The sequence below is a fragment of the Protopterus annectens genome, chromosome 7.part0 (assembly GCF_019279795.1).
Source record: "Protopterus annectens isolate FY-2018-M chromosome 7.part0, PAN1.0, whole genome shotgun sequence".
Classification (NCBI taxonomy): Eukaryota; Metazoa; Chordata; order Ceratodontiformes; family Protopteridae; genus Protopterus; species Protopterus annectens.
Genome location: NC_056739.1, coordinates 1,509,704,582 through 1,509,715,502, shown reverse-complemented (window position 1 = coordinate 1,509,715,502; position 10,921 = coordinate 1,509,704,582).

Genomic DNA, 10,921 nt, shown 5'->3' with positions numbered 1-10,921 from the left:
GGAAAAACTATGTCAGATACAACTTCACACTAACCTATCACACCTTTACAGACCTTGCACACATTCAGCATTACACTTATTCAACCTCACATAGCAGGTATTGCATTGAGTACATGTGTGAGTGCATAGTGTCATAGGTAGGTAATATGCTGTTGGCCCTAGGGCCTACGGCAGCCTAGCCATATGCTACCCTGGCCTTTGACACACATGTACTTTGATTTCACTTGCCCCTGCCAACCAGAACCACAGAGGAGTTTCCTGGGGTGTATTACCAATCTCCCACACAATCATCAGGGGTATTTATGACAACTGCTAATGAGGAGCCTTGTTTGCTATTACTAGGTGGTCTATTCCGGTGTATGGCATATCTCTGAGATGGGATCCTATCCCTCCAGCATGTGCTGTTTAGTGAGCTGACAAGGTGTAGGGCCCTAGAGCTTGTATCCCGGAGGGATTGTGATATGTTGCCATGGTGGCTGTCACCCAGTTATGGGTGTGACATACCTCTGTATGTCCGGCAGAGGTCACCCCTGTGTGGCCAGTATGCAATACAGTGTAGATGTGGTTTTGTGAGTCAGTCTGCATAGGGCATCTGTTTGCGGTCAGTATTACCCTGTGGGAGGTATGTCTGTGGCCTTTTCACCTGGTGTAGTTGTCATGTGAGGTACATACCACAAAGGGCATTGTGATGGGTAGAGGAGAACACTGCCCTATATTTCTATAGATGACACATCTGTTGTCATGACACATAACACACAGTCTGATTACAGGTGTAGTGTGGCACTGTCTTCATCAAAACGGAGGCTACTGTCCACCTGTGTCCCATGTTCACTTATCACACCTTCACTGTTAGGTAGATCTCTACCTATGTGGCAGTTAATGGGTACAGTGTTTTGGAAAGGAGGAATGGCACTGCAGTATCAACACTTGTCTACAGTCCATGCCTTGGTCACCACACACCTGTTGCAGTACATATGACCCCGTGTCACTCTATCTCTCCCTCTCTTTCTATATGGCTATATATATCTATATATCTATCTATATATCTATCTATATATATATATATATATATATATATATATATATATATATATATATATATATATATAGTATATATATGCATATCTATACACATACATGTACACATCCATTGCTGTACACATGGATGTACATATAGGCACATGTACAGTCCACCTTTCGTGGTGGGGATATCACTTATGCGACAGTTGAGGGATGTACAGTTATGTGATTATATTGCACAGTGTTGTGCAGAATGCATGTGGGTGTCCTCAGCCCATGTAACATTAGCAGGCCTCACTGGCTGTAACACAGCAGATCTGACAAATCAGTCCCACAGCATTTAACCACCACATGACATATATCAGCACTGCATGCTGTTTTCTAGGCCACACACTATGACCTACATAGATATATGCACATATCAACCTTCAATGACAGATAACTGTCCACCCTTCACTAACAGTTGCAGTATGTCCCTTGCCCTATGCACATGTGCAGATACAGATAGATACATACTGCTGCCACACATGGATGATTTGCAGTGTGTAGAGTACTCTTCAGTAACATCTACTACATGCCAACACATACATGTGAGTTACATACCTTACCTTTGTATTTCCCTGTGGTTTTATAGGTTTTTTTTTTTTTTTGGTTATTTGTTTTGGGTTTCCCCCCTCTATTTCGGTTTATGTCTCAGTTTCTCTCTCTGTTGTGTTTCTGTCCCTGTCTGTGTCTGTGTCCGTGTCTCTCTCTCTCTATCTCCCAGCACCTGCAATGATAGAATTGCATGTGTGGACTGCAGGTACAACCTGCTTTTCTAGGTATCTGCACTTGTGCATGTGACAGCCTCTGCACCAATTGCTGCCCACCATTCAGTAATTACATGCAGCCTGCTGTGTGGTGATTGCATTACTCACTGTGATTGCAGCCCACTGCTATAAAATGCTAGGTTAGGTAGGCATAGCCCTTTCAGCTGTCCAAGGTGGGGCCCATGCTTGTTTGCTCTGGACACCGTTGTGTCAGTCAGAAGGTTGGTATATGTCTCTTATCTGAAGCTAGAGTTGTAGCCAGTTATATGCATGTTGTACTCAAACCTGAATGTTGCTGCTTCCAGTGCACACTTCTCAGTGTAGACATGTACTCACCCATCCAAATGCTAACACAGGATACATGGGAGTATGTACTTTATTTCTGACTTACACAATTAACTGCCATACAAATGTGGTTATTGCACTGTATTCCTGTGGCCAGTATTTATTCTGGTCTGATACTGTGTGGTGTTTGTAAGGTGCTACTGTAACATTATTCCCTGCTAGGATGGCTGGTTCTCCTTTCACAGTCATGTCATGCAATTCCACAACAACTGCTGGTAAAGACCCATAGAACAGGATTTGTGTTATACCATTCCTGATTTCCATTTACATTCCCTCATTGTAATGCATGATATATTTATTTCAGAACCATGTTATTTGTATATCTGCTGTGGATTAGTGGTAATTCATTCAGTCTATTGTGTCAATGGTCTGGTGTTCGAGACTGGCAGAGGTTTTTTCTTTTGCTGCTCAGCAGAACAAGAGCCCTGCCATAGAGTGACTAAGGCACTTTTAAGCAGTTGTAAGTGGGTTTGCGCGGGTTTGCACGATGCTTAGCGACGCTTAGCTAAGCACACACATGCGCACATTCGCTTAAACCTGCTTACTGCAGCTTAAAAGTGCTTACTCCCGCCAACCCCCGCGCTAATTTCTTTTAAAGAAAAGAAAATGGGGAGATAGGAAAGTGGTGAAAAAGGGGGCACAATGAGGGACAGACAATAGGAAAACAAGCTCGGGATGTGCAGGATGGGTGTAGGGAAGGTACATAGCTGCCCATTTCTTTACCAGCAACATCTGTGCATATGCAATACATTTGGAGTGATATTTGAAACCTTCCACCCCTGGGAGAGGGATGAGGACAACAAAGTATGTTGTACTGCCAGTTATAATTATCAGTTTACATGTCCAATGGACATGTATGAGAAATGGGCAGCTATGTATGGGGCGTAATTTTTTTGTGGGTACAAATTGCCTTTTTTTTTTTTTTTTTCAGGTGAGAGTGGGAAGTGAGGTAGAGGAAGTAGGTATGTCCGGGGAGGTAGGTTGGGGAGGTAAACAGACAAGACAGACAAGATGCATACATGGGCAGTGTATGACACATGGGGTGGGTGAACACAATTGACGGGGTCGGATGTTTGGAAATTGCAAGCCCATGAGCCCACAGATGGTAACAGTGGAACTTAGATCTCCACCCATGGGCAGTCACCACTGCACCTTCACAGCCCCGAGGGTGGCTGTGCTGGGGGCTGCATAGGATGGGCAGGCTCACCCATGAGATACGCCACTCTCGGCTTGAGCTGGCATAGGGTATCAGCGACTGAACGCTGGATCTCCCTACGCACCAAAACCCAGACCCTTCGAAGGGTGGCAGGTGGCCCTTCTCCGCCCACGCTTGCATGGGGGGATGAGCCCCATCCCCTGCAGCTCTTCCACCTGAAGGTGGCACAGGACCAACGGAGGAGGGGAGCCTGGGCTGGGCACCGGACCTGCTGGTGCCAGGTGCACTCACCAGCCAAGGAGGGACAGGTGGGTCTGCTGGGACCGGCTTTCCCATACGTTCTGTGATCAGGTGTGTTTAATTACAACATAAACAACAGCATTCCAGATTAGTTGTAACAGCATACAGTAATATTCCCATTAACCCAACACACCAAGGTTCCAACAGTTGAACAGCAAGCATAACACATGCATATATTGAACCACAGTGGATATTCCAACAGCATGCAGGGATGTTTGGTAGCAACTGGCCACCATGATTGTGGTGTTTAAACAGGGCACATGCATCAATGTGAATGCAAATATTTATTGAACAATAGGACATATGTCCCAACAAATTTTAAGATTACACATACCCATTGAGGTGTGGAACTGCATGGTTTATGCACATACAGTAGGGTGTAGAAAAAAACCTTGGTTAACACCTTATAATTACCTTTTAGTCTACACTACATTCCTAGTGACTGCAGGTGTCTATCCCCTACATGTATTATTACACTTGCCACCATACATTAGGTTGTGTAATGGGTTTGGCTACTCCAATATATGCCTGACCTATATCTGACATACTAACTGTACAGGATGTAGATGTTACTGCTACATATTTCTTGATTGCATTTATATTTCTTTATCTACATATCTGGGATGTTTTCACATGACATTTTCACTTCGATTTGTACAGAACCCTGCATTTCTTGACACACACTCACATTTCTGGGGACAAACTAACATGCTACACATGTGCCAGATTTACTTATGCATGCCAGCCAGTAACTGACTGTTGCGGACTGTATATATGCTTCAAAGCTACTAGCACTTCCATCATAGGTTCATAGGTTCATAGGTTGGTACTAGGCTATCAGCCCTAGGGCCTATACAAGCCTAGCCATAACAATTCCCTGGCTATTTCTTCCCACATTATTTACTTTCCTGGACCCTGTCTAGCAGGGCAACTGATGTGATCCCTGGGGTGAATTTCCTTTCTCCCATCCAATCGTCAAGGTTCCTCTTGAAGAGGTCCAAAGAGGCACTCTGCTTGACATGTATGGGCAATCTATTCCAGAGTCTGGAGAGTCTCTGGGTCAGGAACCTATCCCTCCAACATGTTTTGTTTATTGTGATGACAAGGTTTAGATCCCTGGAGCGTGTAGCTCTGAGGGATTGGGATTTCTTTAAGTGTACCATGTCCAACAGCTCTGGGTTTGACATGGCCTTGTATGTTAAGCAGAGATCGCCTCTGAGTAGACGCTATGCGACAGAGTATAGCTGGAGTTTTTTAAGGCGGTCAGCGTAGGGCATCTGCTTTAGGCCTGTGATTCTTTTAGTGAGGTATTTCTGAGGCCTTTCCAGTTGTTGCAGATGTCTTGAGAGGTACATACCAAATGGGACGTTGTATTCTATAATGGGTCTAATGAGGGATGAGTACAGTGGGACAATGACCTCCTTTTTTCTGGATGAAAAGCCCTTCATGATGAGGTATGCCACATAGAAGGATTTCCTGACTGTTGTGGCGATGTGGTTATCGAAGGTGAGACCACTGTCCACCTGTGTCCCTAAGTCTCTTATCACACTTTCTGTGTTTAGTGTACTGCCACCTATATGGTAATTCATGGATACATGTTTTTTTCCCAAAGGGGATAACAATACATTTCTTGGCATTGAGCTTGAGCCCATGGCTCTGGCACCAAGCATCTGTTTCTGTAAGGCCCTTTTGTATAGTATCCACATCATTTGGGGATTCAATAATGGCTCCCAGTTTGCAGTCATCTGCAAACTTTGTTAGCCAGAGTCCCTTAGTGTTGACCTGTACTTCAGAGAAGTAGATGCCAAACAAGAGCGGCCCCAGGACTGAACCCTGAGGTACTCCACTTGTCACTTGTCTGAAGCTGGATTTGGAGTCTGCTACTTTTACAGTGTGGGTTCTATCAGTAAGCCATTTAGCAACCCATTGGGTGACATAGGGATTAATGCCCAACTTAGTAAGTTTATCTATGATTCCAGAGTGGGGGATGGTGTCAAAGGCCTTGGCAAGGTCTAGATAGGCTGTGTGGACCACCTTACCCTTGTCCATGGCTCTGGATACTGATTCAAAGAAGTCAATCAGGTTCAGGAGACAAGATCGGCCCTTCACAAACCCAAACTGGGTGGGGTCCAGTGTTTGAAGGTTGCCAATGTCTTTGTTTATAAGTTCCATGATAATACGCTCCATGGCCTTGCAGATAAGGCTTGTCAGACTGATGGGACGGTAGTTTCCGGGATCCAAGGTGGATCCCCTTGTGGATTGGGATAACTGTAGCTCTGCACCACTCAGTGGGCACGAAACCTGAGGTGAGGCTATGATTAAACATGACACTTAGGTGAGGTGCCAGTTCATATTGTAGTTCATGTAGTACACAGCCGGGATGTCATCTGGTCCCATGGATGCTGTATTCTTGGCTTTAGAGAGTGCGTTTGTACCTGTGTGGCCGTTATTACTGGAATTTGGCAATCTTCGGTATTGAGATGGGCCATTTAGGGGTGAGTGGGGTGAAGTTGGCACTGAATCGATCTGCCAGGATATTGGCAATATCCTTCGGATCAGTATATTTAATGCCATTCTGTTTTAGCTCAGAGCAGATCTGAGCATTGCCATTTAGATTCTTGACATAATTATAGAATGCTTTGTGGTTGTCTTTGGAATCTTTGGCAATTTTATTTTCATAACTAACTTTGGAGGATTTTATGAGGCATCTCAGTTTCTTACTGAGGCTAGTAAGGGAGTTTTGCATCCTGGGATTTTCCTCTTTTCTGCAAAAGTTTATTCCTTTTTGTTGTAAAGTTTGTTTATGGCAGGGGACCACCAGATTGGCTTCCTTTTTTTGGATGAGAGCATCTTGGTTCTATTTGGGATGGCATGATTCATGCATGAGTGGATGTGCTCGTACAGTGCCATAGTGTAGGATTCAGCAGTTGAACTTTCAGTTCCCGTCTGCATGGGTGTCATGAAGTTTGTCACTTCTGACTTGAGTAGCATGAAGTTGGCTTTGGAGAAGTTTTTTATGGTGGTTTCTTTACTGGGGGGTGGGGGTGGGATGTGGATGTGAAGGGTGATTAGCTTATGGTCAGACCTGACTACCGGAGGGGTGACCATAGGTATGGAGCATTGATTTCCCATGTTGGTAATGACCAGGTCTAGGATATTGGAGCCCTGGTGGGACTATGGATTAGTTGATCCAGGGCGTTGGAATTTATGAATTCCAAGAACCGTTGCATAAAGGTGTTGGGACATGAGTAGTTTTCCCAGTTAATGGCAGGGTAGTTAAAATCACCCAGTATTAGGGTGTTTGGTTCTATCTTAATATTTTCCAGTATGTTTAGAAAGGTGTAGTGAGAATCTTGGGGTATGGTGGGGGATCTGTAGCAAGCTACAATTTGGATTGCAGTCTTACCTAGTGTTAGTTGCACTTGGAGAATTTCAGACACATTGTGTTGGCCAACTAGCCTGGTGGTGTGAATATCCTTGGTGAATATTGACACTCCTCCACCTTTAGTGTTTCTGTCCTGGTTTGGTGGCCGAAAAGTGTGGTAAGAGTTGTAGCCTGGTATTGCAGGGGTGCTCTCTGGAGCCTTGAACCAGGTCTCAGTTACTGCACAGATATCGATGTTCTCCATTTTTAGGAGTGCCTCGAGAGAGTGCATTTTGAGGTTTAGACTTCACCCACTTTATATGGGACTGTACAACTCTGGGTTGCCAGCACTTTTTCAACCAGTACTATTTGTATAATGCAAGGGTACAACAATATTTCAAACTCTGTGGCACAGACACACTCCAGGTTTTAAACCTTTATTAATGGCATTACACACTTTTCCACAAGATCACTCCTTTATTTGTTTTAACGGTGCATATGGCAGACATGTTCAAGACATATTATACCTTTATTAATAGGTTAGAACGCTCTTTTTTCAGGCTCACTCACTTATTTTATATGACAGTGCCTGCAGATATAGTATTCCAGACATATGTTACCTTTCTTAATGGGTTACTACACTCTTTTTCTGCCTCTCTGACATTTTTATCTGACAGTACATGCAGAGGACTTATATAGGCAATTTTATGGCTGTATTATTGGACTACAATACTTTCTTTCATGCTCTCTCCCATATTTTATATAACAATACATGCAGAATGATCACTAACCTGCCTGGTGGTGCAGTCTTAGCAGCCTATCAGCATAGGCTTGCTGATTCGCAGCACGGTCACTTGCAGCTGTAAAGTAAATGAAGGGATATTGAGACATACCTATCCATTATGCATACTCAATTATCAATTCTTACATACTGCATTCCATGGCTACATACTCAGTTGTGGGCATTCTGCATCCCACGGGCCTCCTGTATCCATTGGTTCAGGTGGTCCTACTTCCGTCTCTTCAGGTCTGCATGGTGGTGACGGACCTGCTCACCAGTCCGAGGAACACCTGTGGCACTGGTGAGGTCATGAGCTAACCGGTTCCAAGCCTCTGCCTTGTACTCCATCCCTTGGAACTGGCCCTGCAGCAGTCTTGACTCATGATGGTGGACAATGAGCCAAACCATGTATTTCGACTCCTTGATGCCCCAACGTTGGGCTTGTAAGCGTGTTCCCTCTCTGACAACAGCCATTCTAACTGCAGATGTGAGCTACAATCAGTTATGGTGTGTATTCCTGCCTATGGGGCTTAAATATGCCACATTTCCCACACTTTTCTGTGATTGACCATTTTTTAAAATTCTTGGCTGACTGGAGACCTGCTTAGTAATGGTTAAACTACCATTAGTAAGTATATGTCTGTTAACAGTGGTTGTTTCACATACGTTATCATGGCTTAGTGGTTCTGTACTTTGCTTGTGATGCACAGAGTCCTGGGTTCGAACCTTGTCATTCATTTTATTTCCATACTGTCCAGACAGGCTAGGGGGTGTGGCTGCATTTAAGCAACTTTGCTCTAGGTTGCTCCTCGGTGCCCTGGTTGGCTCAGTGCACACGTCAGCGCAAACAGATTGTGCTGGGCAAAGCGCTATTTTGCTATGGGCACCTCTATTGCACTGGGTTAACCATAATTAAACTATGGGCAACTCTATTGTGCTGGGTGAAGCGCTGCTTAGCTGCAGGCAATTATATATCAGGATCATTTAAAATATTTATTTTGTTCACTGTTGCATTGGCCATTTCACTGCGTTTTACTACTATTTACACATATTTTTGTCTGGTATTATTTCATATACTGATTTAAAAATAAATACAAAGGGGAGTGGTGGGACTTTAACCATGAATATCCCTTCTTTGTGCGAACGCCCTACCATTACGCTATTGCTATTTGGTGTGATTTGCATACACATTCTTTCTTATGCTCTTCCATGTCTGAATTGCTAACTCTAGCTAAGCAATGGGCACACCCACGTACACACGCGCAAATACGGGCAGCTATTTTGGGTATTTAAAAAAATAAAATTTACTTTTTACTTTTTATAACTGTGATGGGGGTTTACAATGTCAGGGAGTGCGGTGTTTGGTGCAAGGACATTTGACCGAACAAATGTTTATGAGTATGGCCACAGCAACAAGATGATTTTAGAGACACAGTGGCTCTTCTTGAATTCATTCATTATGTAATGTTCAAGTTTATCAGAATATGCATCTAGAATACTATTTTAAAGTGTAACCTTTGTCAAAGATATACAGCGAGTGATTGTTTATTAATTTATAGACAGACAAAATAGCAGTAGTAATATCTTTCAGTAAGTGCTTCTGTTAAATAAGATTTGAGATAACAGTTATTGAGAATTTGTTGATAGTTTAATGTTTGGTGAACAAGCAATCATATGAAAATGTTAAAATTGACCATAAGAAAGTATGATTAGAAAGCTGTCCAAATATTACAGTTAATAAAAGGTTCGAATTGCAGTGTGATGAAGTTTCAACCATGTAATTAAGCAATGCATATGACCACATTATTGAACACTAATGGCACTTACTGAAACTCTTTGAATGTCATATAATATGATGACATAGCATTTATATGAATCATTAATATCTGGGTTGAGCTGAGCAATTTGAAATATTGACCATATAAGTAATTAATTTTTTGAACTGTGAAAAACATTAGTGGCCCAATTCATCAGTGTGGATTGCAGCTACATAGATGTCCAAAACCCTTTGCGATTCATGTAAGTATTTGCACAACAGAATAAGATCACACACAGGTTGTTGCTTTTTTTCACAATATAGTACCTTCAATACAGCCACCTATGCAAATGAAGCCTTCACTTATAATATGCAGTTCTAAAGCATACAGCACTTTTACATGCACTGGACACTATAGCATAAACTAGTAGAATCTAATGGCATACACATAGCTATTGCAGCTGTTGTGGTAGCAGTGATCCCTTTTCTTACTATTATGTTACTGAGTGTGTGTTCCTGGTCAACTTACAAATGCTTTCAATGACTATACTCCACTATCATTTCCACTGTAAGGCAGGAAAATCCATACCACCAAAATAGTCCCATATTTTGCAGACACACCTGTTACTACACATTACCATTACTTGTTCCTGTGCTGTGATGCTGTAAATCTCCCAGCAGTGGGAGCTCAAACAACACCAGACCCCCTCATTACTATACTATGTTAATAAGGTAGTCCCCACAATCATATACAGTGACCAACATATTTCTGAAAATCACTACTAACCATATGGAACTGTTAGCTGAAATGATTAGAGACTTAATTATGTCTGTCTGAAGCTGTAATAGACCCATTCATTAATGCATGATAAACATACATGACATTTGTTTTGAACTTTTTTGCAATAAATATATATTATGCCTGCATGAGGGCAAGGCCCTCTGGACCAGCACTGTAGGTGGCTTCAGTGGCCTGTTGTGGATACATGTATTTAAGACTTGCTCAAGGACTTTAGCCACTAGCAATGTTATCTTAAGTTTGGGGTGTTGCAATAATTAATATAATTTGTTATGAAGAGCTGAAATATTCACACATTTCCCTTTCATTCATGCATTTAGGTGCTAGGTACTGGCACTCAGAAACTGTTCTGCTGAGAGTGTAGCGACAAGAATGCTCAGACTGCATTCAGAGCAGATTGTAGAACCAGAACATACTAAACATGTATGCCAGCCTGCTGTCTCCAAATTGCAGTCCTGTGTACATGATTGCAGGCAATATTTATGAGTAGGGAGTTGTTGGTTGCTAAGTTTTATAAGCAGCATTCATAAAGTTAGCTACTTTTCTCATTATTTAATAGTTAATTGTCTGCAGCTATTGGTACTGGAGAGA